Here is a 26,739-nt window from a genome sequence, read left to right on the forward strand (position 1 = left end):
AAGAGAAATTTTCTCAAAAGGTATATGACAAATTACTGTAATTGTAGGAGCAAAGCACCCTTCATACTTGATTTTATTTTTATTCTATATGTAGCATTTTTTGACATTTAAAAAAGCTCTTTGATTTCTAATGGCATCAATGAAAACCCTTTGTCAGGGTTCTCAAATGGTGGGCTTATGTGTCTTTGAAAATTGTGAAGTAATCGGTGCACTGAATTTTTTTAAGGCTTGATTCTGAAGAACCAAGACTTCACACTTTTTTGAATGAGTTTTGTTTTATAATTATAAGATTATCAAACATCATGTGTTATTAGTGTTTCCCTTTGCCCTTCTTTTTCTCTAGCAATTGCTTACCGGCTTCAAATCAATTTTTAGGTTTCTTTGACATTTAATTGTTTCTCTTTAAAGTGATACATGTTGCCACTGAAAGACCCAGCTATTCCTTATCCTGAGACTTAGAAACCCATGGTCCAACCTCTTGCACTGCTGAACACAGAACAACATACTGAGGCAGGTTGGGGAAAATTAAAAAGAATGGGTTTGGTTTTCCTGTGTTTGCCTACAGTCTATATTTTACCTTTGTTAATAACCATTTAAGAAAACATGTTGTTTTTACATTATTAGCCTCTTTTTCCCTGGATGTGTGGGGTGGGGTTTTCTCACTTTTTCCCTTTACTGTAATTTCTTTCTTATCTAAATCCTGATCTAATGAAATTAACATGTTTGAATGAAAAATCTTGGTTAAAAAGTGGGTATTTAAAATAATCCAGGTACCTATCCCACAAAATGCAACCTTACCCCTGCTTAATAGAAAATTAAGGGGTCAGGGGTTTTTTTGTTTGTTTCTTTTTAATAAACTACAATAAAAAACCACTTGCTGGTACAAGAAATTGATTTTCAGAACCAGTGAAATAATCAATTTCTAATTTTAGAAAATATGGCCATGAGTCAAGGAGAGCTGAGCTTGCTAAATACTTGTCAAAGTCAAGGCACTAATGTTATGTCCCAAACTCCAGGTTGTGAATTTGAAAATTGTGTCTGTATAGCTTTTCTTTAATGTGATAGTCTAGAGTTATTATACTTTTAGCTATCTCCAAAATTAGTAAGCTGATTGCTTGTAGACTTTTCAATGTTACAACAAATTCCTGAGGATAAACATCTTACCTTTTAGCAGTAAGAAACAAAATATGCTGTGTCAAACAGCTTCTCCCAGGCAGCTGTCAGTCAGACAAGCGAGCATGGTCTTAAGCTCTGCCAGGGGAGGTTTAGGTTAGACATTAGGAAGAAATTCTTTACAGAGAGGGTAATCAGGCATTGGAATGGGCTGCCCAGGGAAGTGGTGGATTCTCTGTCCCTGGAGGTTTTTAAGATGAGACTGGATGTGGCACTTAGTGCCGTGGTCTAATACGGTGGTAGTGGATCAAGGGTTGGACTTGATGATCTCAGAGGTCTTTTCCAACCCAGCTGATTCTATGATTCTGTGATTGTCATAAACAGGACACTGAGTACCGTTAGTGTTTCTACCTGGAAATGGCCCCCCATCTGGACATAAGAAATAGCATATTGACCGAGCTGCGGTGCTCTGAGAAATTGTCTAGTCTTTACCTGCCATACTGTGCAAGGAAAAAACCTAAATTCCCCCCACAGCCCAGCATTTAACTCAATCAACCATGTGTTGTGGGAGACCTGAGGCTCACACTCATCAAAGCTGCAATGCGCTTATTACTCATGATAATGTTCTCTGTAAAAGGATAGTAGTTCTTAGAGGTCATACTCTTTTCTGTTTAGTAACATTCTGAATAATTTTGAAACTATGCTTTCACAAGACATTAACTATCCTAAAGTTGTATGTTGTTAATAATACCCATTATAAGTGTAGAGCTAATATCAGTAAAAAAATCTTTTAACAGGGTTCTTAAAGTACATTGTTTTCTTCTTGTCAGAGCTGATTATTAATCTTATAGATTAAATATTAATAATTGTATCATAAGGGGTGCTTTTTGTTGAGCCTATCTTGGACATGAGTAATAAGGATTAAATATTTAAATATATATATGAATTAGACACTGGCCTCTGTTTTCATACACTAATTATTCTTAATAAAGCTGTATATCCAGTGTCACTCTGTGGCTTAAGTATTTTGAGAAGATCTTTTTTACAAATCTTAGAGTTGTATGCCAATTAAAATATTTAATTTTAACTAAATTTTATCTATTAATATTATTTTAAAAATTGTCAGTTTTTATTTCACCCAGACTTCTTTTTGAGTGCAGATTTTTTTAAGATGAGATCCAGTAAATAAGAATCCTCAGAATCCTCCAGGGTTATATTTTAATTTAGGACATGTCAATAATAAACCAAGATGCCTTATGGATCAAAATATAGTTTGAGGGAGTAATCAAATATAAGTCTATAGATTATAGACTTATAGGTTAAGCTTGACACTGATCATTATAAATGGTTAAATGTGCATTAGGTAGCATTTTTTTGAGAGACAAAGATATTTTGCTTAATTTTGATGTACCACTTTTTATTCTCTCTTAGAAATAAGGAACAGTTAAAAGAAAGATTCCATGCAGATAGAGTGGATTGGAATATGTCATTTTTCTATGGTACTCATAGGAAAGCTGAAATTATTTGGGGAGTGTAGGTAGGAAAATCTGGCTGGATTTTTTTTTTCCCTGAGAAAATGGTATAGATAATTTTCTCAATTATTAGATGGCAAGAATACTTCTGCATCCAGCTCAAACAGAAAAGGTCGTATATGATGATATTGATAAAAAGAGAAAAAAGGACTTATTTTTGTTATTATTTGCTTTTGGCTTCTGGAAATTTTCAGAAAAGCAGAGAAACTTTTAGAGAAAACAAATGCTGTGCCTCATATGTCGTTGCAAGGGCTTCGTACCTATCACTTTGTGTGGGAATATAATGGAAACACAATCTTTCTCAACCAAATTTTGATAACTACCACTAAGAGATGAAACTAATTTTTCTTCAAACTCGTTCTTTCCACTGTGAAGTACCTTTCTACATCATTGTCTTCTTCAACAGATACAAGTGCAGTTTATTAGCAATAAAAATACATTATTGTAAAATTTGAGCAGTATAAATATCAAAGATATCAACATACTTAAGAACACAGTTTCATCTATTATGGTTTTCTCTCACTGCTTATTTATTGTACCACTAACTTGGAACATAAGATCTATACAAAGTGTGATTTTTGAAAGGACTAAGAAAACTCCATTATGCAATACTTGAAATTTTCACTTTTCCATGCTCTATTAAGCATCCTGTTTCTTTCTCAGTCATCAGAACACTAAAGCTGTGTCTGATTTTAAGTTTATTTTACACTTAAAATCATAGAATTGTAGAAACATTAAGGCTGGAAAAGACCTCCAAATCATTGAGTTCAACCTTTGACTTAGCTATATCTTTATTTCATTATTGGGAAAAAAATGCAAAAAAATTCTGCCAACATTCTCAAAGAATATAACATGAAAATTGAAAACCCCTCATATTTAGTTTTGAATCACAAACACTTGTATTGTTTTAATAGATTAAACTACAAAAAAAGCATCTTGTCTTAGGTAGAAATTTTGGAGGAAATAGGAAATAGTGAAATGTCTGTAATGTTAACCCAGTATCCTAATTTTGATACTTTTTATTGCAGAGAATACTTCCATTACATGCAATATGACATTTGCAGATATGAAGTAGAGCCTTATAGGGTGGCTTACAGGAAGGAGTATGTGTCAGAGGTTAATGATTACATAGAGATACTTCACATACTGGAAAACACAGCTTTGTTCAATTCTGCCTTCTTGGCATCCTGCTTGATATGTTTGACACCAGTTCTTGGACGATTCTGTTGCACAAGTCACATTAGATATAGATTTGAGAAGGACCACGAAAGGTTGTAGGCACTAAAGTGTCTTCTGAGACAGTTCATGTGGGAAGATTATAGATATATGTGAAGTTTGAATATCCCCCAAATCTCCCCTAAGGAGACTGTCAGAGGCAGAGCTAGGAAGATACAAAATACAAGACAGCTTCTAACCTAAATGCCAGAGGTATATTTTAGTTTCTATATAACCCACAGGAATTTTACCTTTTTTTCTTTTTTTTTCTGTCTTGAAAATAATAGAAGGTGTACCATTCTGTGTAGGAGTTAGAACTTGCTTTTTGGGGGTAAAAAGAAAAAAAAAGTAACATGCAACATCTTTTTCCCAGAAGCTGAAAAATAGTTTTCACCTGTCTTAAGAAATCTGGAATTTGGATTTGCAGTTCTAAGGTTCCTACTGTCACTTTGTTTAATAATGACACATTTGTATAAGGAAATCTATTCTAGAGATAAGTCAGGAACCATCCTATTTTTAACATATTTTTATATTTGCATGAATAGATTAATATTAGAAGTATTTCTTACATGAAAAAATTAATGTATTTTCTTATTTATTGATTTTATTTCTGTATTTTCCAGAATATTTAATTTTAACAGTAACTTATTGATTTAATATTGTGTTTCCTATGAGAACATCAAAGTGCATTTTGGAAAGGTAATTACTAACATTCCTTTCTGTTTACCAAATTTACAAAGGGATAAATGGAAACACAGAAAGCACTTTCCCCTGTAGAGTTTGGTTTTAAGAAATATCTGACTTGTTCTTTACTATTACAGTTTGTTATTACAGTAAAGATTATAATCAAGATTAAGATTTTTTTTTTTTATAGTATCCATTTTTGGAATTCATAGTAAGAAGCAACCTCTGCCTCAAAGAGTTTAATCCAAATGCAGGTGCAGGGGTAAGATGGAATTCAAAGGTAGAGAGAAGTGCATGACAAGAGCAAGATGTTTGTGGGGTTCTGAAATTTAACTTCTGCTTTTTAATTCTTTAGATCATGTTGGCTGTCATCATGTCCAGATAAAATTTTTTTAGTTCAATCTTATGGTCAAGCTATACTGTGTAAGTGTAACAGTACTATAGGAGTGGATGTAATGGGGAAAACCAATAGTACCTCTAGGCTGGTATTCTAGCTGTAAGCAGATATTCACAGGAGAAAGCACAGTATGATACTTCCCACAACTACTCTCACAGCCTACACATAGTGGGACATAATGCTATTAGTCTGATTCACAGTTAAACTATCTACACTTATAAAAGTATTATAAGTTTTTAAATACTTTTCTTGGCTGTATCAAACTAACTTTGTGCCTTGTAAATCTCAGGTGTTCAAAAGGTGTAGTGATGGGGGAGGTGGAAATAACCAGTTACCTTCTCATGAGCTTGTTATGCACATGCAAATTGATTAGTTGCAAAGAGGCTTTTTAATAGACTCTCTGTTTCCTCTCATTGAAGGTTACAGAATGTACTGAGGAATGATTTCACATGCAGCTGTTTGAATAAATTTTGCATCATATACAAGTCACCTTTGTAGCAAAGACTGAAGCTGTGGTTTATGAGCTTACATGAAAACAAATGTAATCTTGTTAAAAACAAGAAGGTTTGAAGGAAAAAAAGTTAGGAGTTACAATTTTGGTAATTTGCACCATATGGTGACTGGAAAGTTGGCATTGCTATGTGTGCGAGTTTCTTATTCCAAACTCACAAAGTCGTACTATAGCTTCCAGAGAACATCTTATTCCTTCACTGCCCTGGCAGTTGCCCCATATTTCTTGTCCAGTAGAAAACCCAGCGCTTCTTTCTCGAAATAAACAATTTAAAACCTGCACCAGTTTTGAAAAGGCCCATTTCTTCATGAGATTTCCTTAATTCTTCCCATTGTGGAAGCTGTGTGCTTCACAAAGATTAACAGCACTGACAAAATATTGTTAGTTACATTCTACAGGTGGGGATTTGGGATATGAAGAAGTGTCTGCTACTGTGGAGTAAGTAATTTGCAGTATGCAGAAACTAATTATCCAGCATTTCTAGTACTTTAATATTACAAAATGTAATCCAAATACTGTTCAAATCCAACTTTTTTGCAGTTGGTAAAAAAGATAGATTAGTTTCTACTAATCTATCTTCAAAATTCAGAGCTAAACCCTGTCAAAATTGAGTGAGATACCTATGGAGATCATCTTTGAAGGGTGTGGATGTAAATTAGATTAGGTATCCCAATATTACACAGGAGCTCGAGATCTCATTCTACAAAACTACTATGTCAATAATGTACAACCTTGTGATTTATACCCAACATAAAAAATTTCTGACCGGGTGAATAATTTTAGGCAAATGTATGAACAACTAAAAAATAGTATCTTAAAAGAAATATCAAGGAATGCTAACTATCAACAGTGCTGTCATTTTGTCAGAGAACTTCCTTTGAATTGTAAATGTGGATTATGAGTAGATTCGTCCCTCCCATATACAAATAATTTGCACAAGAAAGTAGCATTTTATGCACTTACTTTTTCTTAAATGGAATTAGATAATGACCATCAATTTAATCCTTAAATATATCTTTGTCTCTTAAGAAAACTGTTTTGCTTTTCCAAGGATTTATTTTCCTGGACCATTACCTGATAAATAGCAATTTGTTTTGGTAATGCTTAATGATGCAGGACCCATCTGGCATTATATCAGGACATGCAGCTGGCTATTAATTATTGAAAACTCCTAAACAGCTCAAATGAAACCATCCGCCAAAGATCTGATTGAGCAGATTCTTTTTTCTTCTTTATTCTATAGTGCTAATCACAAAAAAGAGTAAATAATTCATACTTAGTTAGTCATGGATACTAAAATTTCCAACAACATGAATGTTGATTGCATTAATGGTTTCTATTCCTGTCTTGTATTGATTTTTATTCTTGAAACAATGAAGTAGCTTCTCTTTTTAATTTCCTTCAAACTTTATAAGAGAAGGTAACTTTTTTTTTTCTTTTTTGCCTCGAGGGTTTGCAGTGTAACAATGCATACAATTTTGCACATGATCTTGGATTTTGTATTTTCATACATGTCTGATAGATGTGAGGCTGCTGCAGCTCTATGCACTCTGGGTGTAAGATGAGCGTTTCTTCCCAATAGGCACACACTTGTGTGCAGTGCTGATAAGGACATGCTCATGGCCACACATACCAGCACAGATAGAAGCACTCAGCATTCAAGGCAAACTCAAACAGCTCTGTTTGCACTCTGTTTTCTGCACTGACTGATCAGCATGAAGGTCCATTAATGGGACATACACACGTTGACAGTCCATCCAGGAGGTGGACTTGTCTAAAGTCCCAGTAATTATATGATCAGTAGCTGGTCCCTGGTTTCCTCATTTACATGAGTGTGCACGTGTGCACACGGACACCCACGCACACTTTGGATCTCTTCATGACCAGGCCTAGAGACCCAACCCCAATCACAGTTGGCACTGCTGCCTCCCACTCAGACACTCGCATGTGCAAAGGGCCTCTTGGTCAACCTTCAGCCCCATAACCTGGACTCTCTGGTAGCTGCCTCCTCCAGGTGCCTCATTCTCAGCATATGGCCCCCAGGCCACTCAGACTACTCACCAGCTAGCTTGTCTTGATACTTGTTGATGACCACACAAGGATTTTTTCTGGTTGCCTACTCCATGGACACGATTACAATCTTTCCGGCCTCAGAAATGGGCCTTTCTGGCCTGTTGCTTTGACACAGAACAGAGACCCCCTTGCCCAGGAAGAAAACAAGATGTGCAGTTTAAAAAGAGGGCAGGACAGACTGTGGTGATCTGTCACAGGGCATAATAAGACAAGGAGACCGACCACCTTCTTTTAACCCCTTCTCTCTTTATTTGTCCATGTTTGCTCCTCTGCAAGCCACCTTGATCTGCCCTTATCCCCACTTTTTCTCCTCCCCTGTCCATCCCATGCTGAGTCTCCTCTAAGCCCAAAGTGCTCTTCTCTGGCACCCCGTAACTTGTCCCATGGCCCCTGGAAGTAGCTTTTCAGTCTGAAAGGTGCCTCTTCCATCAACTTACCATGGAGGGTATCACACCCAGCTCATGGGGCCTAGGGTTCCCAGGGCCAGGGGCAGGCAGGGACAACCTTTGTCTGATTCGTCTGTTGAGGTACTGCCTCTGCCATTGTGCCTCTGTGCTCCTCTGTGTCCATGAATGTGTGTAGAGATTAATTAAATTACCTATGTAGTTCTACTGTTACTCTGAAAATGTTGGCACTTTGAGCAATTTCTTCATTGTTTTATATACCCTGACAAGTATGTAACCTCACTGTGATAAATCTTCTTTAAAAACATATATTAAGAAAAATGTACAGGAAAGGAAGACATTTAAAAACAGAAGGCAAAACAAAACAAAGAACATGTTCTGCAAAAATAAAAATATTTTACAGAAAAACATAACAGTAGGTAACTGAAGGATTGTCTGGTAACTGTAATGTGAAATTACTAGTAAGAAAATGGCCCTGCAAGCTAGGCAATGGGAAGAGAACTAAAAAATAGTTCTTTGTGCTGATATTTCACTAAATAGTTTTAGTAAGCCTTTTATGGAAATATACTGGATGGTTTACGAGCTGTTGTGGCTGTATTATTTCTCATTTCATTAAAAAAGGGGGTAAATGTCTTTCCGCCTTTGAGAGCACCCCTGAACTGGCATCAGCAGAGAGCTTGTCAAGGCAAATAGCCTGCAAATAGCCTCTGCAGTACCACTTCAGACTTGTACATTTTTCTAATAAATTTTTATACACTTCTACAGGTCAGACATCCAAGGAATACTACAGGCTAAATGTGGTCTGACTTCACCAGTTATTTATCTGTTGAAATGAGGTGTCCTGAATAAGTAACTGAGCCTGGGAATTTGAAAAATGAGTGCACTGTGGCTAGAATTGAAGGCTTGAAAACCACATGCAGGATGTATGCTTGGGTTCTCTACACCTTTTATAGTCCTAGAATGAGTAAGTTGGTACCAGGGATGTTTCCTCATGTTGTTCTATTATTTCTCACAGACTTCTTTATTTTTAAATGAATTTGTATTTCTTTTTAAATTAGCTGGAAAAGTATTTAAAATGGAACTGTTCTCTTTCTCTGCGTTTGTATTTTTCCAGCGTACTTTTGAGTTTGAACAACCTTGTTTTTTTTTTCAGATTCTGCTATCTTTTGAAAATTTTATTTAAGTGTAGCATATTCATCTAATTTAAACATACATAGTCTAGGAGTCTACTGAAATCATAAAGAATTACATGTAATAATCTAGATTTGAAACCATATACTTGAGAGAGAAAAAAAACAGAAAAGAAAAATAAATACTTCTGACAATGTGATTTAGTAAGTCATGTAAGCACATTTCAATTTAAATGCAGTCATTCACCTCTTTGTTATGATACTTTCCAACACCATTACTTTTTAGACTGCCTTCATCTCATAGCTTCACCAGAATTTCTTTCATCATTTCTTTAACAAGCATTGCAAAGGTCAGATGAATATTTTAAAACAATTTTTCAGTTCTCTATTTCTACATAAAAAGAGGAAATGAAAGTATGTTTTGCTTATATTCTTGTTTTCAGTGTGTAGTTGAGTCTGTCAAATCTTTGTGTTCCTTCTCTATATGACTTTTTACTCTCCTATTTGAATATATAATCATGAATTTTGAAGTGATACCCTCAAAATAATAGTTGAGACAATTGAGAGCCTATCCTCTTTGGAAAATTTAGGCCAAATCTAAAATTATCATTCAGTCTGTTACTAAAAAGTGCCAAAACACAAGAGCAATTTAAGTATCACAGAAATAAGCAATAAAGGAGAGCTTTTTCACATACAGACTGCTAACACACCTAGGATCTGTGACTGTTTTCTCAGCATGGTTTATTCTGGCCAGAGTGCTGTGCAGAACTGTTTAAGTGCCTAATGCTTATTGATTTTGATACAGGAAATTATGTACCTAAACTGGAGGGTAGAATCAAAATCTCCAGTGCCTTGCTTGGCAGTCAGTATTTTAATTTTCCATGAGAACAGTCTGAAGAGAGTCCAGAAAAAAGGCATTAGTTTTCAGAAGCAGTCAAATGGAAATGAAAAATTAATTTACCTATCTACTTCTCTTTTTTCTGCCTTTATGCTATGACTGCTAAATGTCAGCCAAGCCTATTAAAGGTCAAAAAAGTAACTAATATTTTCTATTCATAAATGTTGCACAGGTGCTTGGTAGGTCTTTTTGCCACTCTTGGTACCACAACATACAGAAAATTTAAACTATTGCTTGACTTCTGATATGCTGTGCCTGCTCCCTACTATGCTGACCAGTACTATGTCATTGTCTTAATTTGTTTTCCCTGGATGTATTAATTTATCAGGGTCTGTGTATGTCCATTTCTTTTCTTTAGAGAGTCTAAGAACTTTGAGATAGTGATTGAATTTGTTGCTATTCTGTTCAGCAGCTAGCAGAGTAGATTTATAGTCCCCAAAGTGTGTAATAGTACAGAAAAATAACGGTGGTGATAACAAGAGGAGGCCCTTGGGGCCTCTAAGTATTTACTGTCTAAGTATTTACCCTTCTGTAACTTCTGATTACCTAAGTAATTTACTCCATTTATCATCCAATTTACAGGTGTTCCTTTAATATTTTAATATATCCATGTATTATTTATAAAGTAGCTTTTATATTGATTGCCTGAAAAATAAATTTCAAAACTGGATTGAATGGGTGTTATTTCTACCAGAACGATAGGGAGGAAGGTAACTGGAGAGGTCATTATGTAATAGTTTGATGCAGAATCACATATACTCAGAAACTTCATGAAGTTTTTAAGTAACCTAATTGACCTGTTGTGTATAATATCCAGCGAGCAGGAAAATCTGATTCAGTTTTTGGCCATCATTATCTTTAAAAAGGCACTTAGGCCAAATTACCCTGGCTGCAAATTATTCAAGCTTTTGTCTAAGCTCAGAGAGCATGAAGAATAATCAACAGTGTTGGAGGAGCCACCAAAAGCTGTTGTCAATTTTTTCCTGGTCTTCCAGGAAATTGTACAGGGTCTTTGCAAATGTGTTGAAATTGCACAGGGCCTTTCCTTATGGATGTTCGTAGCACCTTCGCTTATCGGAACACTTTGTATTAAGGCCCAAAGAAAATTATGCTAAATGGACCTTACAGAACACAGGTTTTGTATAGATCTTCCAGTTTAACGTGTGGTGGCAGACTTGTATTGCAGTACACAGATCTTTCAAATGCCAGAGATGAACCATTGGCTCTAGGGAGGGATGTTTGAGGGATGTTACTGTCACTGTTCTTCACTTTTCTTAAAACATTGTGCCCCAAATTGGTAAGTTAATAAATCCAGAGACTTTTTCAGTCCAGATTAAAGAATAAGATTGCTGCCCATTCCTTGCAGATAACCATTTCTACTACTATTTCGAAAATTGAGAATTTCCTATACTGCAACACCAATTAGACTGCTGTTGGGTGAAACTGAACTGTGATCCAGTGTATCATTACATTAATTTCTTCTTTGACCTTGTAGTTCTGATTACATTCCAAAAGGATTTTACTCAGATCTTGCTTCTTAAATGCTGTTGTTCTCAGTGTCTAGGTTATTAAGATCACTTTCATGTTAATCCGTCTCTCAAATTTTTTCGTCCCATTTCTACTTATAAAATCAGCTCTTCAGCTTTTAATAACTTCATGCTTTACTTCAAGTCAGAAATGGAAACGTTATAGTCTTTAAGACTTCATTCAATATGTGCTTTTACTACTTGACAGAAGTTGTTACCTGTTTTTACTTTTGTTCATGATATCTGCTTCTGCCAAATATTGATTGAATCTAACCCAAGAATTCCTGTTTCATTCCTGTGTATGTCACATAAAGCAGTATCCAAAGATTTGCTAAATTCAAGATAGATGAAACCTGCAGCCTCCAGTTTCAACCTATATCTGATTGGTCATTTTTTCAAAGAAAGCCATAATGATCTGGCAAGATTTTAAACTATTTTGGCTGTTTATTATAATCTTATCCTTTAGATTCTTGCAAACTGATGAGCAATTTGCTTTTTGTATTGAAGTTAAGCTGGTTCCTTGTCCTTTTTCCATATTGGTATTATCTGCCTTCTCCAGTACCCTGTGCTCTTACAGTTATTCTGCAGCTCATGAAAAACATCACTTATTTAAGTATTATTTCAGGTAGTTTCACAAACCCACTGTGTTAAATTTCATTTGCTCCTGATGATTCTCTACCAAATATTTCCAGTGTTGTTATTTGTCCACTATGTTTTAATGCTTTGATACCTGACAGTATGACAATACTTGTATTATATTTATATTAAATGTGAAAAGAGAATATCCTGTCATTATTTTGACAAATGTCAAATAGTGCTTTAAAGTTTTTCAACAGACTTTGAAGTAGTTATTGCAACTGGGAAATTAACAAGCTTTTACTATAACTCGGAATTATATTTTTTTGTCTGCTTGTCTTTTGGATCATAATGGCTTCAAATTATTCAGTAATGACAAACTGTAAAACTTGCAGTGCCAGCAATGCAGCGATTTCATTTATTTTATGTAATATGTATACCTGGTGTGCTGAAAATGCTAGGAGAAACTTTTAGCCTACATAACATGGCAAATACAGTATTCCCCAAACTAGGATCTTCAGTTCTTGATACTGTTTCCTAGGAAAACAAATCACTAAATACTGGTTTTATATGTGTGTATGAATATGCTCTTTGGCTTGGAGATAATCATGTGAGCAGTATAGTTAACTCTGTAGGTATTTCCATACTCCTTCTATGATAAAGAGCAGCCAGAAAAACATTGCTTTGTTTGACTAGAAAATGTGTTGAGTTTTAAAATTATGAAGACTTTTAAATTATTTAGTTAGGAACTTGTACTTTTCGCTGTACTGAAGCAGAATTTTTAAATATTGCTAATAATTTGTTAAACTTCTTATGATACTAATACTCGTAAGACAGATATATTTAAGCATTTTTTTGATCTTCAGCATAGATAATAAATATTCTCAAAATACAGAGAAAAATTAACCAAAATTGGTTTAAACTGTGTGATGTAGATTCACCCTGAACTGTGATGAACTTAATCCATTTCTCAACACTAATTTTTAAAGATTTAGCTGTCAGGTTGAATAGATTTTAGGTTTTACTCTGAACAGTTCTTCTGTTGTAGCTTTAGGTCAGCATCAAAAATCAATAACCTTGTATATTTAAAATAACATAGATAAACGACACAATAATACATAATGAAACACTGTGGACCAGCTTTGGCCTTCATCTCAAAGTCATGGTCCTCTGAATCAAGGTAGCTGTAGTGTATCTCAGGCATATTGTGGCTACACTGCTAAGTGCCAGTTTCCCCTGCAGCGTGCGGATCCTTATACTTCCCAGCAATCCCTTGTGCCAGGAGCAGCAGGCTGCAGCATACGATAGCATCTGGCAGGCTCCTGTATAAAGTAGTAGTGATCTGGAAAGGACAACTAACTTCAGAATATATGGCATTACCTTTCTGCCACATTTAATAATTTTCATTAGAAGTACTCTTTTTGATTCTGGGGTAAGTAGATGAAAATATATTTTAGGTTTATTTCATTGGAGTGAACAAAATAGTGAATTATTTGCATGGGTAAACATGAAAAAGATATTTTGACTGTTCAACACAATAAATCTTAGAAAATTGAGGCAAACTGTGAGAAGAAAATATAGGGGAACCTGAAAGCACCTCACATTAATCAGTTTTGTAGAATCATATTCTAAAGTGAAGTTTGAACTTAACGTAGATCACAAAGTAAGCAATGACTGTGCATGCTCTTACTGCTCTATATTGCAGTATTTACCAAAGCCACTGCATTCATTAGATGTTTAGAGCAAAGGTGTGTCAAATTTTCTAGGTGTGAAAAAATTAAAAAAAGAGGGTTGTGTAAGCCTAACTATAACTGCAGTATCTGTAATGACAGAACTGAAAGAGCCCAAAGATTATACAATTATTCAGTTTCCCACCCTCATCTTAGACTTCTAGCAATTTATCTGTTAATTTTATTTCCTTTTGATGGATTACCCCATGTATTAAAATGTTTTTTATTTTAGTGCCCACTTCAACCAAGTGGATTGATTATTGCTGATGAAAAATAGCCTAAAACTTGAGAGCAAAGGCAGTTAGGTCTAGAAGTTATCTAAGGTGCACTCTGAAACCTATTTAATGGGCATAACTTTCTTGAGCAACTGAAGATGTACTTTGTGATGTTTATTTTCCTTTTTATGTTTATCTTTGGTGTTCTGAAAAGATGTAAATGCAATCTTTTAAGTGGTAATTTCTCTATCTTACATGTACATTCACTCTCATACACCTGAATTTCATAGGAACATATATATGTTGATTTTTTTGTCTTGGCTTTCCAGGCATTTTTCACCCATAAGGGTGAGAATAGAATTACCCAGTCATCTGGTATCTTTAACTCCTTGGCTCAGCAAGCCACTACTTCCTTCTTTACCAGCTTTTAATTTCAGAATATTCTGATCTCCAGCACAGAAGTAAAGCATTTGAGTTTAAATAGCTCTTTGTTACTGTTAATGTTCTTATTCTTATGTGAAAAACTTTAAATGAGAAATTGTTTTAGTAACTTTAATTATATTTTATTATTTAAATAGCTAAAAATGTAAAACAATTGAACTCATCAAATCTCCATTACTGATTCCCTTGTCTAGCTGGCAAGTTACTTTCTGTGTTTTCCCCCTTAAATTGCAGTTTCACATATTTGTAGACAGTATTAAGTATGGTAAATCCTGTAGGAGTTACTGGAATATAAATTGTAATTTAGAAAATTAATATTGTTGGTTCACCATGTTGGGGGGCTTTTTCAGTATTTTTACTGTATGTGGTAGATCCATCAATGTTTGTTTTGTTTTTACTGTTCAAAGCCAAATTTACTTGTCTATTTCCAATAATGAATTCATTGTCTTGAAACTGGGATAGGGTGGTGGGAAAGAAGATAGGAGTATCCAAAGGAAATCTAATCTCTAATCCCACTTCTGTACCAGAGTTAAACAGCGATCTGTTTCCTTTCTTCCAATTTTAAAGTGCTCTGCAGGTCAGCTTCAGTACAGGCAGCATCTACTTTTTGTTCGTTTTATCAAAAGCTTTTTAGTATGCTTTCTCCAGGAGGAAATACATTTATTTTGCAAATTAGGCCCATAGTTCTTGTCACATCTCTTTTGGGCTCTGTAGTCCCTATTTTAAATGTGATAGCTTATCTCTCAGTGGCAGAAATGCTCTCTGCAGTTCGTACAGCTGTAGTTTCCAGAAAGATGTATATATGTGAGAGATACATATATGTAAGACCTTGTATGATACCTGACATCGTGGTTTAGTTGCTGGATGTTCAGGCAGGAGAAATCTCCAGCAATGAAACTAAAGCCTCAACCACAAAGTTATAATTTTATACCTGGGATTTGTGCAGAATTCCTATGCAGTCTCTCAAATTTGAAAAACCATCATCACTAGAATTATGGGACCTCTCACTGCCTGTGGTTACTAGTATGTAATTTTCAGAGTTATTAAAAAACTACAGAGGCTATAGAGAAAGAACAGAAAATGACATTGTACACCTTCTGATGCAAGAAAGTTATAAGAGAAATTCAGGAAACAATGTTTTAATTGGTCTTTGTGATTCACTGCTCTGGGAGATTATATATTATAGAGTCAAATGCAGTAGTGAATTTCAAATGATACCAGATATTTTTAGAAACCAGCATTAACATTTTACTGCCAGGAGACGTATAGCTAGATAGGCTTCCAAATGCCAGCTGATTTACTACGGAGTCCATATGAGGAGTTCCCTCACTCATATCCACAAAACAGTTCACAGAGTACTCTTGTCAGAAATATCTGGGACTTTAGAGCCTGTCCTGAAGGAAAACAGAATAGTGGCCATGCCCTGTTTTAACAGCTATTGAGGCTACGAAATGAGACTTTCAGGATGAGAAAGATTAATAAATAGATTTAGTGTCATTGCCTTCTTACACTGTTTACAATGTCTCCTATTCACAGTTGTTGTTGCCATTCATAGACATATCTTAAGATGTTCATTAATTTTGCTAGTTTTAATTATTTCCTTGAAGTGTGTAAATCATTTCCTAGTGAATGTGGGAAACAACTGTAATTAAATTTCATTGTGTCAGATTTTCTTTTGCCTTGGCTCATGAATCAAAAAGCCTTTTGTTACTATAGTTTTTCAAATTTCTGTATTTTTCATGTTGCTGTTTGGGATACTTTTTCCTCTGTAGAAGAATTGTGTGCAATATACTTTATTAAAAAAAAAAAAGAAACCAATACTGATGTAGATGAATTTTCACCAGTTGACTACTTGCTAATTTCAAAATGTACATTGATAGCATTTTCGACATATTACTTTATTATTATTATTTGTTTATTTATATTTGCTGTTTTTAATTTATGTCTACACAGAACTTAATATTTCAAATTTTTATTAGGACACTAGAATGTATACAGTTTCTTATTAGCTGTATATTGCTTTTAGCTCTGCAATCAGGGGTAATGGTATTGCAGTAAAACAGAGATCTGTGGCCATCATCTTCTGAAGAAGAATTTTCCATTCTCACTTATGATTTGTATAAAATACTTGGTTTCACCAGACAGATCCTGAGAACTTTATCATATTTACATTATCTACATAATTGTTCAAACGACTAGACATGCAGATTTATTTTCTTTGTGCTATCTGACCCCAAGGCTAAGGCTAATGTGTAAGACAATAATCATGACGGAAAAAAAAGCCCAACAGTTTGAAAAAACTTACAATAGTGTTGAAAAGAAATCTTCAAATTATCAATTAAAAAAGTGCAAAATCAAAGTAAAGACACCAACAAAATCTAGTGTAGTTTACTGAGATATAAATTATTTGTTAAGCGGGAAAATGAAGATACTTGTTCTTCAAATACTTTTGTTGATATTGTTGTGATAAAAAGAATTCACTGAAACATTCAGAACTTGCTTTTCTGAAACTCTTTTTTTTAGAGGGTCTGTCAAAATGCTTTTTATGTTTGTCATTGACTTTCCTTTAACCTCCTCCCCACCTCAGGCTATAGTTCTAAGTAGGAACTGGTAGTTCCATAAAATAAGGTCCTATATTTTGCATTATATTTTTAATTACTCTCGGTGAATTCTTTTCTGTTTGCGTCTCAAATATGTTTTGAAAATGTTTTCTGACTTTTGTTTTGTCATCAAATCCCTCTCACCTGCATTCCTTCCCACATCGCGCTTCTGACTGCGGCGCAATGTTAGATTCCACAGCCTGTGTTAGAGCTCCCCCTGCTGTAGGATGCCCCTAAGATTTCCTCTGCTTGGTTATTTAGAGCCATTAATATAGGCTTGCCATAAAATTTTTCTTCGAAATTTTATGCCTATTTTACAGGTATATATCCTGAGTCAGATCAAGGAATGTGGTCCTAACCACATAGAAAATAACTGATAAGAATAATTGTCTAAACGATGTTGCACTTACACTCAATGGAAATTTAAAGTGAGAATAAAGATTTCATGAAGTTGTTTTACCAGAGTGAGTTCATAAGTATTTCTAACTCTTTATGTTTTAAAATGACACGTTGTTGTTATGTGATTATAATTTAAAACCAAGTGTGATTAAAAATTAAGGTAAGAACACAATTTCTACTTGGCTGATTTCAGGCCTGAGTCATAGAATCATAGAATCAGTATGGTTGGAAAGGACCTCTGAGATCATCAAGTCCAACCCTTGGTCCACTGCCCTGGCGGTTAGTAGACCATGGCACTAAGTGCCACATCCAGTCTCATCTTAAAAACCTCCAGGGACAGAAGAATCCACCACTTCCCTGGGCAGCCCATTCCAATGCCCGATTACCCTCTCTGTAAAGAATTTCTTCCTAATTTCTAACCTAGACCTCCCCTGGCAGAGCTTAAGACCATGCTCACTTGTCTGACTGATAGTTGCCTGGGAAAAGAAACCAACCCCCACCCGGCTACAACCTCCTTTCAGGGAGTTGTAGAGAGTGATGAGGTCTCCCCTGAACCTCTTCTCCAGGATAAACAACCCCAGCTCCCTCAGCCTCTCCTCACAGGACTTGTGTTCCAGTCCCTTCACCAGCCTTGTTGCTCTTCTCAGGACCTGCTCCAGCACCTCAATATCCTTCCTGAACTGAGGGGCCCAGAACTGGACACAGTACTCCAGGTGTGGCCTCACCAGCACTGAGTACAGGGGAAGAATCAAACTGTCCCTGGTTCCTCTTGCCCAACAACACTGTTCCTGACACAGGCCAGGATGCCATTGGCCTTCTTGGCCACCTGGGCACACTGCTGGCTCATGTTCAGCTTCCTGTCAATCCAAACTCCCAGGTCCCTCTCTGTCTGGCTGCTCTCCAACCACTCTGTGCCCAGCCTGTAGCTCTGCATGGGGTTGTTGTGGCTAAAGTGCAGGACCCAGCACTTGGCCTTCTTGAACCTCATCCCGTTTGAATCAGAGCATCTCTCCAGCCTGTCCAGGTCCCTCTGAAGAGCCCTCCTGCGTTTCAGCTGATTGACACTCCCCCCCATCTTGGTGTCATCTGCAGATTTGCTAATGGTACACTCAATCCCCTCATCTAAATCATCAATAAAGATATTAAACAGAACTGGGCCCAACACTGATCCCTGGGGGACACCACCAGTGACCGGCTGCCAACTGGATGCAGCTCCATTCACCACCACTCTCTGGGCCCGGCCCTCCAGCCAGTTCCTAACCCAGCACAGAGTGCCCCTGTCCAAGCCATGGGCTGCCAGCTTTTCCAGGAGCATGCTGTGGGAGACGGTGTCAAAGGCTTTGCTGAAGTCCAGACAGACCACATCCACAGCCTTCCCCTCATCCACTAGGCGGGTCACCTGCTCATAAAAAGAGATCAGGTTGGTCAGACAGGACCTGCCCCTCCTAAACCCGTGCTGGCTGGGTCTGATCCCTTGTCCATCCTGTAGGTGCTGTGTGACTGCACTGAGGATGATCTGCTCCATAACCTTGCCAGGCACTGAGGTCAGGCTGACAGGCCTGTAGTTTCCTGGGTCCTCTTTCCGTCTCTTTTTGTGGATGGGCGTGACATTCACCAACTTCCAATCATCTGGGACCTCCCCAGTGAGCCAGGACTGTTGGTAGATGATGGGGAGTGGCTTGAGGAGCTCTTCTGCCAGCTCCCTCATCACCCTTGGGTGGATCCCATTTGGTCTCCTTGTGAGGATCCAAGTGGCTCAGCAGGTTGCTAACTGTTTCCTCCTGGATTACGGGGAGGCTGTTCAGTTTCTTATCTCTTTCTACAAGCTCCAGAGGCCAGCTGTCCTGAGGATAACCTGTCCTACTGAGGTAAAGAAGGTGTTAAATACCTCAGTCTTTTCCTCATCTTTGATAACTAGGTTCCCACCCATGTCCAGAAAAGAATGGAGGTTTTCCTTGCCCCTCCTTTTGCTACTGATAATCATATATAATAATATATAATAAGTCATTTCATAGTAACTTGGATCCCTATTAATCTTACCATGATGCTTAGTCCAGTCTGTACTTTAAAACAGTGAAAGGAAAGCTTCTCTTTGAGAAATAAATCTTGAGACATGCAACTACTCTTGATACCTAACCTAAGGATCTGGTAACAGACATGATCTGTGAGAAAGAAAAAAATATTTCTGAAGATTAATACTTATAACAATTCAATTATTTTCTTTTTCAAAAATCATGTGTATTTATATGCTAAATAGTTTCATTCTCTTTCCATGATAATATTTTTTCTATAAATATTGGTATTTGAGTTGATGCTATGCACACCTACATAATGTATTTGCAAGAGGCAGTCTAGAAACAAAGAAATATAATTTCCTGCTCCTCTTTCAGGAGTCTTTCCAGGAAGAAAATTAATGGAAAATCAATTCTTTATTAGGCTGGTGAACATTTTCTAGTATTGTCATAATAATAGATGTTGCTAAATGTCCTGATGAGCTCTCTTCCCCTAGGGTTTGCCAGAATTGTTCGATTTGCTATTTTGTAAAAGCATCTTTATATATTTTTAACCCACTAGACTGAGAAATCTGGAACTGTACCGAGGGAAAAATGCTAAGCTGACAAGTTTTATCTTTGAAGGGATGAAGTATTTGTTTTGGTTATATCCTTGGTAATACACAGAGTTGACAGGCTGAGACTATGATCCTGACTGTGTTTCAGAAAGAATTTTGTAACTTTTAAGTCCTGCAGAGTTCCTTAAGGTTAACTGATGTAGAGCAAAGATTTATGCAAGAATCTGCTCTGATAAAAAAAAGAAAAGAAGAGTAAACATTGAAATAAAAAAATTCAAGTTTAAAAACTGAAATAATAGTTTATTCTTTATCAAGTATTGTCAGAGAGTTCTCTATATTTTCCTAGATTCTCAGGACTATGTAATGTCAGGAACAGGGAGACACCAGTGCCCTGAACTCAAGGGATTGAGATAAGGGAAAGGTGCAGGCTACCTTTGATCCTGAAATGTATTAACAGAGAAACAGCTTACACAAAAATATTTTACTTTTCAAATGCCCTGAGAATCCTCAGCAATCTTTGTCACAAAGCTTATATTCAACCTTGCTTGACAATCATCAATTTTGAGAATGGACAACTGTCTACAATTTTTTTTTTACTTTCAGTATATCGGAAACTTAAAATTCAGTCAAAATAAATGAAAGTATCTTGATTGAGCAAGACAAATATTTATTTGAAACAACTGTATGTGAATTGTGACAGAGAATGTGACTATGAAGTATATAAATTATAAACTAATCAGTGTAGAAACCTCATAAAGTGAAAGGATACAAAGAGAAATGGAAATCCAAGAGAACTAAAACAGTTTTTCAGTATTGTTAGGCACATCATCTTAGCAATCCACTTTGTACATTATGGGATGAAAGCTGCCAGCCTATTAATTTTATGGAAGCAAAACAATTTAATTAGTATTTTTGTTCTTTAGTTGGAGAAGCAGGCAGAACAGAAATCCATTTGTGAAAAAAAGTAAAAGTTAAAAAATTGTGAAAAGTAATGTGTACTGATTATAAGGAATGAAAACTATTGTCAAGGCAATAGACTATAGAAAACAAAATTCATAGTGCCATGTATTAAATATTATCTAAATAGATATTCAGTAATTTATATGCTGGTTTTCTTGTGTGCTGATAGTCCTCAATGCATCATTAAACTTTAAAGATCCTACTTTGAAAACAAAAACAATAAAAAGAAGCTGTACTAGCAGCACACTGCTGTTGATACATTTAAGAAAAAGGTCATGAAAGATTTGATGACCTGAACATATTTATAAAGTTGCAACTACACTGGTAAGATACACTTTCTTCAGTAACTGCACGTATTCAGTTTTTGTGCTAAGGAAATGGCTCTTTTCTCCACCACTTCCCCCCCCAAAAAACCCAAAAATGAAAACACTAAGAATGCCCTTGAATCATCCCCAAGGCCCTTTTAGTCATACAAAATGTTAAGAACCTGTTGGCACATTCCTCTGTGCTGTAGCAATCCAGCAGTTCAAATGTGGCACAGTATGTTAAAAATATGTGTCGGAGTTAATGGACACCAATGATATGAACAAAAACTACCGAAGAACAACAGGGCTCCCTTCATGCCACAGAGTATGAACATTGACATTTTTTGAGCTACTGCATAAGAAACAAAGAATTGTTTTAAATTATAAGAAAAAATTCTGTTGTCCTAAAAGACTAAATCATCTATTGAAGTGTTTTCAGTGGGAGTTTTGTTCACCTAGAAGCAGATAATTTGGCTCAGTGTTGTAGTTTGCAGTATACTTAGATCTATTCTTACTCTTCTCAGCTTCTCAACATCACCTGCTGGCAAGACTGGAATATGTGAGAAAGAAAAAAAGGAAAAAAAAGCTTGGTTACTTGGATATGGTTATATCATTTCCTGCTGTGAACAATCTATGATTTATGGTGAAAGGATGTTAACATTGTTAACTTTAAGGAAAAAAATATACCTTTAATTGGAGGGGATAAGTAGCAAGTAAATAAAATTACTGCTTGGGCATACATATTCGGTTATTAGGAGGTTATTTTCATCATCTATTACTATGAAAAATGTTTCCAGAAAGAAGAAAAATGTTTTTTATGGAATTATAGGCTATGGGTTTGGAACTAGTCATAACTGTTTTCACTCGTAGAATGAATTAGATACGTAACTGATAAAAAGGTAGAAATATTTAATAGATATACTCTGGTGTGCTTATTACTTTTACTTACATATGTTGATATCATTATTTTACACGAGCTAAAATATGGGCACAACAATATTTTGCAAATGTACTGTTTTCTAAAATATTAGTGTGCTTGGTTTTTATATGGAAATACTTGCTGAAATAATAGTTTCTTTGGCCCTTTGTTAAGGATTTTAACAAATAACTTAATCTTATAATTTGTTTATTTCTCTTTATAACTTGATTTTGTTGCAAAGTAAGAGAGATTAAAATTCCTTTATAATTATATATATGTAGGACCTTAAATGATGGAAGGACATGCAAAACTTTATATTTCAGTGTAAATACACTTTAAATACACTTTAGTGTATTTAATTTACCTAGAGTATTTTGGAATGAAATATTATAAACCAAAAATATAATCAACATGTAGAATATTCAGTTTGTATAAACAAATTTCAAAACATATGCAGGGATTATCCACTTGATTCGTTATCAGATTTGCTAGTCCATCAAATTAAATATACCATATCATGTGAAAAGAGACTCATTTTGAACATACTAGTGGAGACATGAACACACTGCAGTCATTGGAGGAGATCACACAGTACGTCAGGACATCCAGTAGAGAAAATATGGTTAAGAAGCTCATCTCCATTAAATTCTGCTTGAGAAGTTGATTTTCTTCCAGACTTCTAAAATAAAATCCTGAATAAACTTGCAATTCCAAACTTCTTCCAAACTTGCAATTATTGGACTAAGTAATATTTTTGTTAGAGTATTAAGTATAGGCACAATGACTCTCTTGCAATACAAAAGAGTTAAAAATGCCATAAAAATTGGACTTCATCACAAACACTCTTGAGTTGATGATATTTAATCAACTCAATATTTCCGTCTTCATGAAATGCATTTTATAGTTCAGACTCAGGACATGTGTATGAGTATGAATTAAGATTGCTATTCATTTCATATATGACCTCAGAAATAATATAAAACAACCAAGAAAGACACCTCCCACCAATTGCCACTACACTTTAGCCCTTAATCTCTCCACCAACTTTTCACCCCAATTCACAGTCTGAACTGGGGTTTCCCCATTAGCCAACATTTTCCATGATGCATTCACTGTCTCTGCCTGGTGCTGAAAAGGGCAAAGATGGGAAGAAAATTAGTTTCTTGCTCCAGTGGACTGCTAACTCTTTAACAAGGTACTTGTGATCTCTTGGAACTTCTTATATACTTTTCTTAAAAGATCAGTTAACTTAAGAGTATCTCTTAGGAAGCACATATATAAATTGTGAGTTGGTAAGACTAGTGTGAAATTTGTTGCTGAGAAGCATGTGACTTTGTAATATATTGGAGATTTCTTTCTATAAATGTACTTGTACACTCCCCATTCAAATTTGGAGATAAAAACCCCCATATTAATTTTAATTTGAACTGTTTAAATCATGGTTTACAGAGCAGGCGCAAGAAAGAGGTTTCAATTTCATGCTCTTTGCAATAGTCAAAATTAATTTCAGATCTAATCAAAATAAAAATAAGCGTTCTGTCAACTTTTATGGCTAGCAGAGAACTTTGAAAATACATTTTTAGATTGCTGTGGTGGTTTTCTCCTCTCCATTATTTCAATAAGTAGAAGTACCTGTTATGGTTTTCACATCATTCTGGACCTTAGAATCTTTCTTTTTCAAAATTCACGTCAGACATTACTGTAAAATATGTTGACTTCAAAATGGCACGTTTTAACTCAAACACATTCTCTTGAAGAACAACAAACCTTGTAGCTTAGTTTTGGCTTTACCATGTTTCCTGGAAAGACAGTGACAAATTTGTTAGTTAGTTGCAGAGGTCAGTAAAGCTAATACGATCCCGGGGAGGTGAGAAACTGGATTCCTTTATTGGACTCACAAGTTCATATTTAAAGGGTTCATGGTTTACGTATTCAACAGGGGGGTTACATATTCGTTCTGTTACATATGGGGACTTTGCAGAGATGAGGTAAAGGGGAAAACCTAAATTACAAACCTTTGGGTCTTCCGTCACAGGAAAAACCCTACTTTATCTTGGGGGATTTTATAGGAGGGAACAGGTAACACAAAGGGAGAGATAAAACACAAAAGTTTTTCTGCACAGGTTTGATAACATCAGAGCACCATCTCCCTGTTTCTTGGCAGAGCATTCCAAACAAGTGACATTTGGTCTGGCCCTCAAACAGAGGGTTTTCCCCAGCTTCTGTGACTCAGTGTTTTCTGTTTAAACCTAGCAGTTTCTTTTCTCATATCCAAAATTTGGAATCCAACAGTTATTACAAGATAATAAGATCATTTCCATTAGAATCTTAGTAAAGTCATTAGAACTGTCTTTTTTTCAAACATAGAAATATGTATATTTTGCAATATTATGTGCTTGATTTAGAGTTCAAAGTCAGACAACGGGCTTAGATAAGCCTGTGAATGTAAGTTTTACTTCCTTCAGTGATACAAGATCACAATCCAAGATACAAGTTGGAACTGTGTGCAGTGAGATACTTCAGTATGTGAAATATCTAGCTAGCTAGCTATTGTGAAGGTTCCACTGATAACTGAACACAATTGTTGGAAAGTCTAACTTTTTTTTTTTAATTTTCAATTAAATTAAGTGCACAGAGAACTTCACTCACACAAGGCATCACTGATCTTGTGTAAGAGAAAGCAGATGCTTCTCCAGGTTTCTTGGACCTGCCGGGTCTTTATACATTCATATACTATATGTGCATTTGTTTAGCTGGCCAGTTTGGTTACTATATATTTAAGAAGTCCCTCAAAAATGAAAGTTATTTGCATTAAATGCTTATCTTAAAGGATCCACATTCTTTCAATGTAGTTTAGGACCCTCTATGACTAAAACATGTTCTTATTTGGGATATTGTCCTTTTTGAAGGTATTATCACCTGCAGGTGCAAAATACTTGAGCACAACATGCAGCACATCAATAAGTTACGTCTGTTTTCTACTAAATTGTTAATAGAATGTGCACTGTTTTGGTTTGTTTTTAAACAGAGGAAACTAAAACCTTTTGCAGAAGAGTTCTGGGAAAGCTTTCTTCATAGTAAAGGACTGTTCTCTTCCATCTCTTCCATCTCCCTGATCAGCAGTGGGGAGCAACAGAATACTGTTCTGCATTGCACGTTCAACCATTGAGGCAAATGGATTTCACGTGCAGGAAGCACTGTGGGGGATAGGGCTGGGACTGGTGCCTGGAGAGGAAGTGAGTGCCTGGTGAGGGCAGAGCAGGCACAGCTGCTTGGTGCACCCACAGCCCTGAGAGCACTTCTGTCTCCTATTTACTAATGGCATTCAAAAGTTTGAACACATTTACTGTCTGGTTGCAATTCATGCTCTATCTGCTGGAGCCAGAAATGAATGCAGTTATTGTTGAAGTCAGGAATAGTTTAGCTATGATTTCTCTAGGGGCAGAGTAATGATATCCATTTCTGCATCCATTTCTGCATTTGTTTTTTATTCTGTGGCTTTATATTAATGACTAAATTGAACCTGGTCTCGTCTTTTCTTCTGTTTTTGTTTTGTACAATATTTGGGAACTAGTTTGGTTTTCCAAGAAAATGCTTTGTGATAATGTGCAGGTGTATTCCTCTGACTCTGCGAAATGAGGTTAAACATCTACCGATAAGGTTGCGTCACCTCTCCTTTAAGTGCTCAGACAACTAGAAGTGGGCTTATGGGAACCAAGGAACATATAGGAAACCCAGCATGATAAGGGTGCCGACTTTGCTTTGATCCAGATTAACTGCATAGATTGGGATTTAAGTTTTTTGTTGTTGTTGTTATAAGTAATTGGCTACTAAGTCTTGGCTGTATTGTTAAGGAAAATCTTTGTACTTGTGGCTACATCCAGTTGTAATCAACTGAGTTGTTCCACTGGGCTGCAGACAGTCATGGTGAAGACCTTTTTTCTTCAGAGCATCTTCCTCTCTCTGTGTTTGAACAGGATCAACAGTCTGCATTCTACAGCTCTTAGTAGGAGTGTAATGCTTATAAATACCCTGTTATCTATTATTATTCTTTTGATTTGTTCTATTTATGGCAAAGTTTTAATGAAAAGTCACAATTTATGATTTGCACTTTTGCTAACAGGTCTTCCAAATTTGTGATATTACTGAAATATTATGCTACTTTATGCAAGTATTTGAAGGTGTTATTTTTATGTTATCAGTCATGGAAACCTTTTCCTATTTGCCCTTGGTGCTGAGGCATGGGAATAAGGAGAGGGGAGGGAAGAGGAGGGAGTGCAAGAGAAGAGTGTTGTTTCCTTGGCAACAGGCATTGTGCTTCTCAGGGCACAGGTGGCATCTCTCTTAAAGAATGTTAAACAAAACATACAGGAAAATATGAAACAAAGCCTAGCATTTCTGTGGTGAGAGAAGAATTTTCTCAACCAGCCTCAAATAACTCCTAACACTTCCAAAAAAATTTCAACAATTTTGATTGTGAATTTGAATAAAAATTAATGAGAAAGAAACTTTTATGTTTATTATTAAAAAATAAAGATATTA

General features: G+C 35.8%; 1 protein-coding gene across 2 annotated transcripts in view; it reads left to right on the top strand.

The window, feature by feature from the left end:
* PDE4D (phosphodiesterase 4D) overlaps window positions 1-26,739 on the top strand; it is a 340,514-nt gene that overhangs the window by 80,745 nt on the left and 233,030 nt on the right. The window lies entirely within an intron of this gene.

This window comes from Manacus vitellinus, unplaced genomic scaffold, assembly GCF_001715985.3.
Source record: "Manacus vitellinus isolate BGI_N305 unplaced genomic scaffold, ASM171598v3 scaffold_18_pilon, whole genome shotgun sequence".
Classification (NCBI taxonomy): domain Eukaryota; kingdom Metazoa; phylum Chordata; class Aves; order Passeriformes; family Pipridae; genus Manacus; species Manacus vitellinus.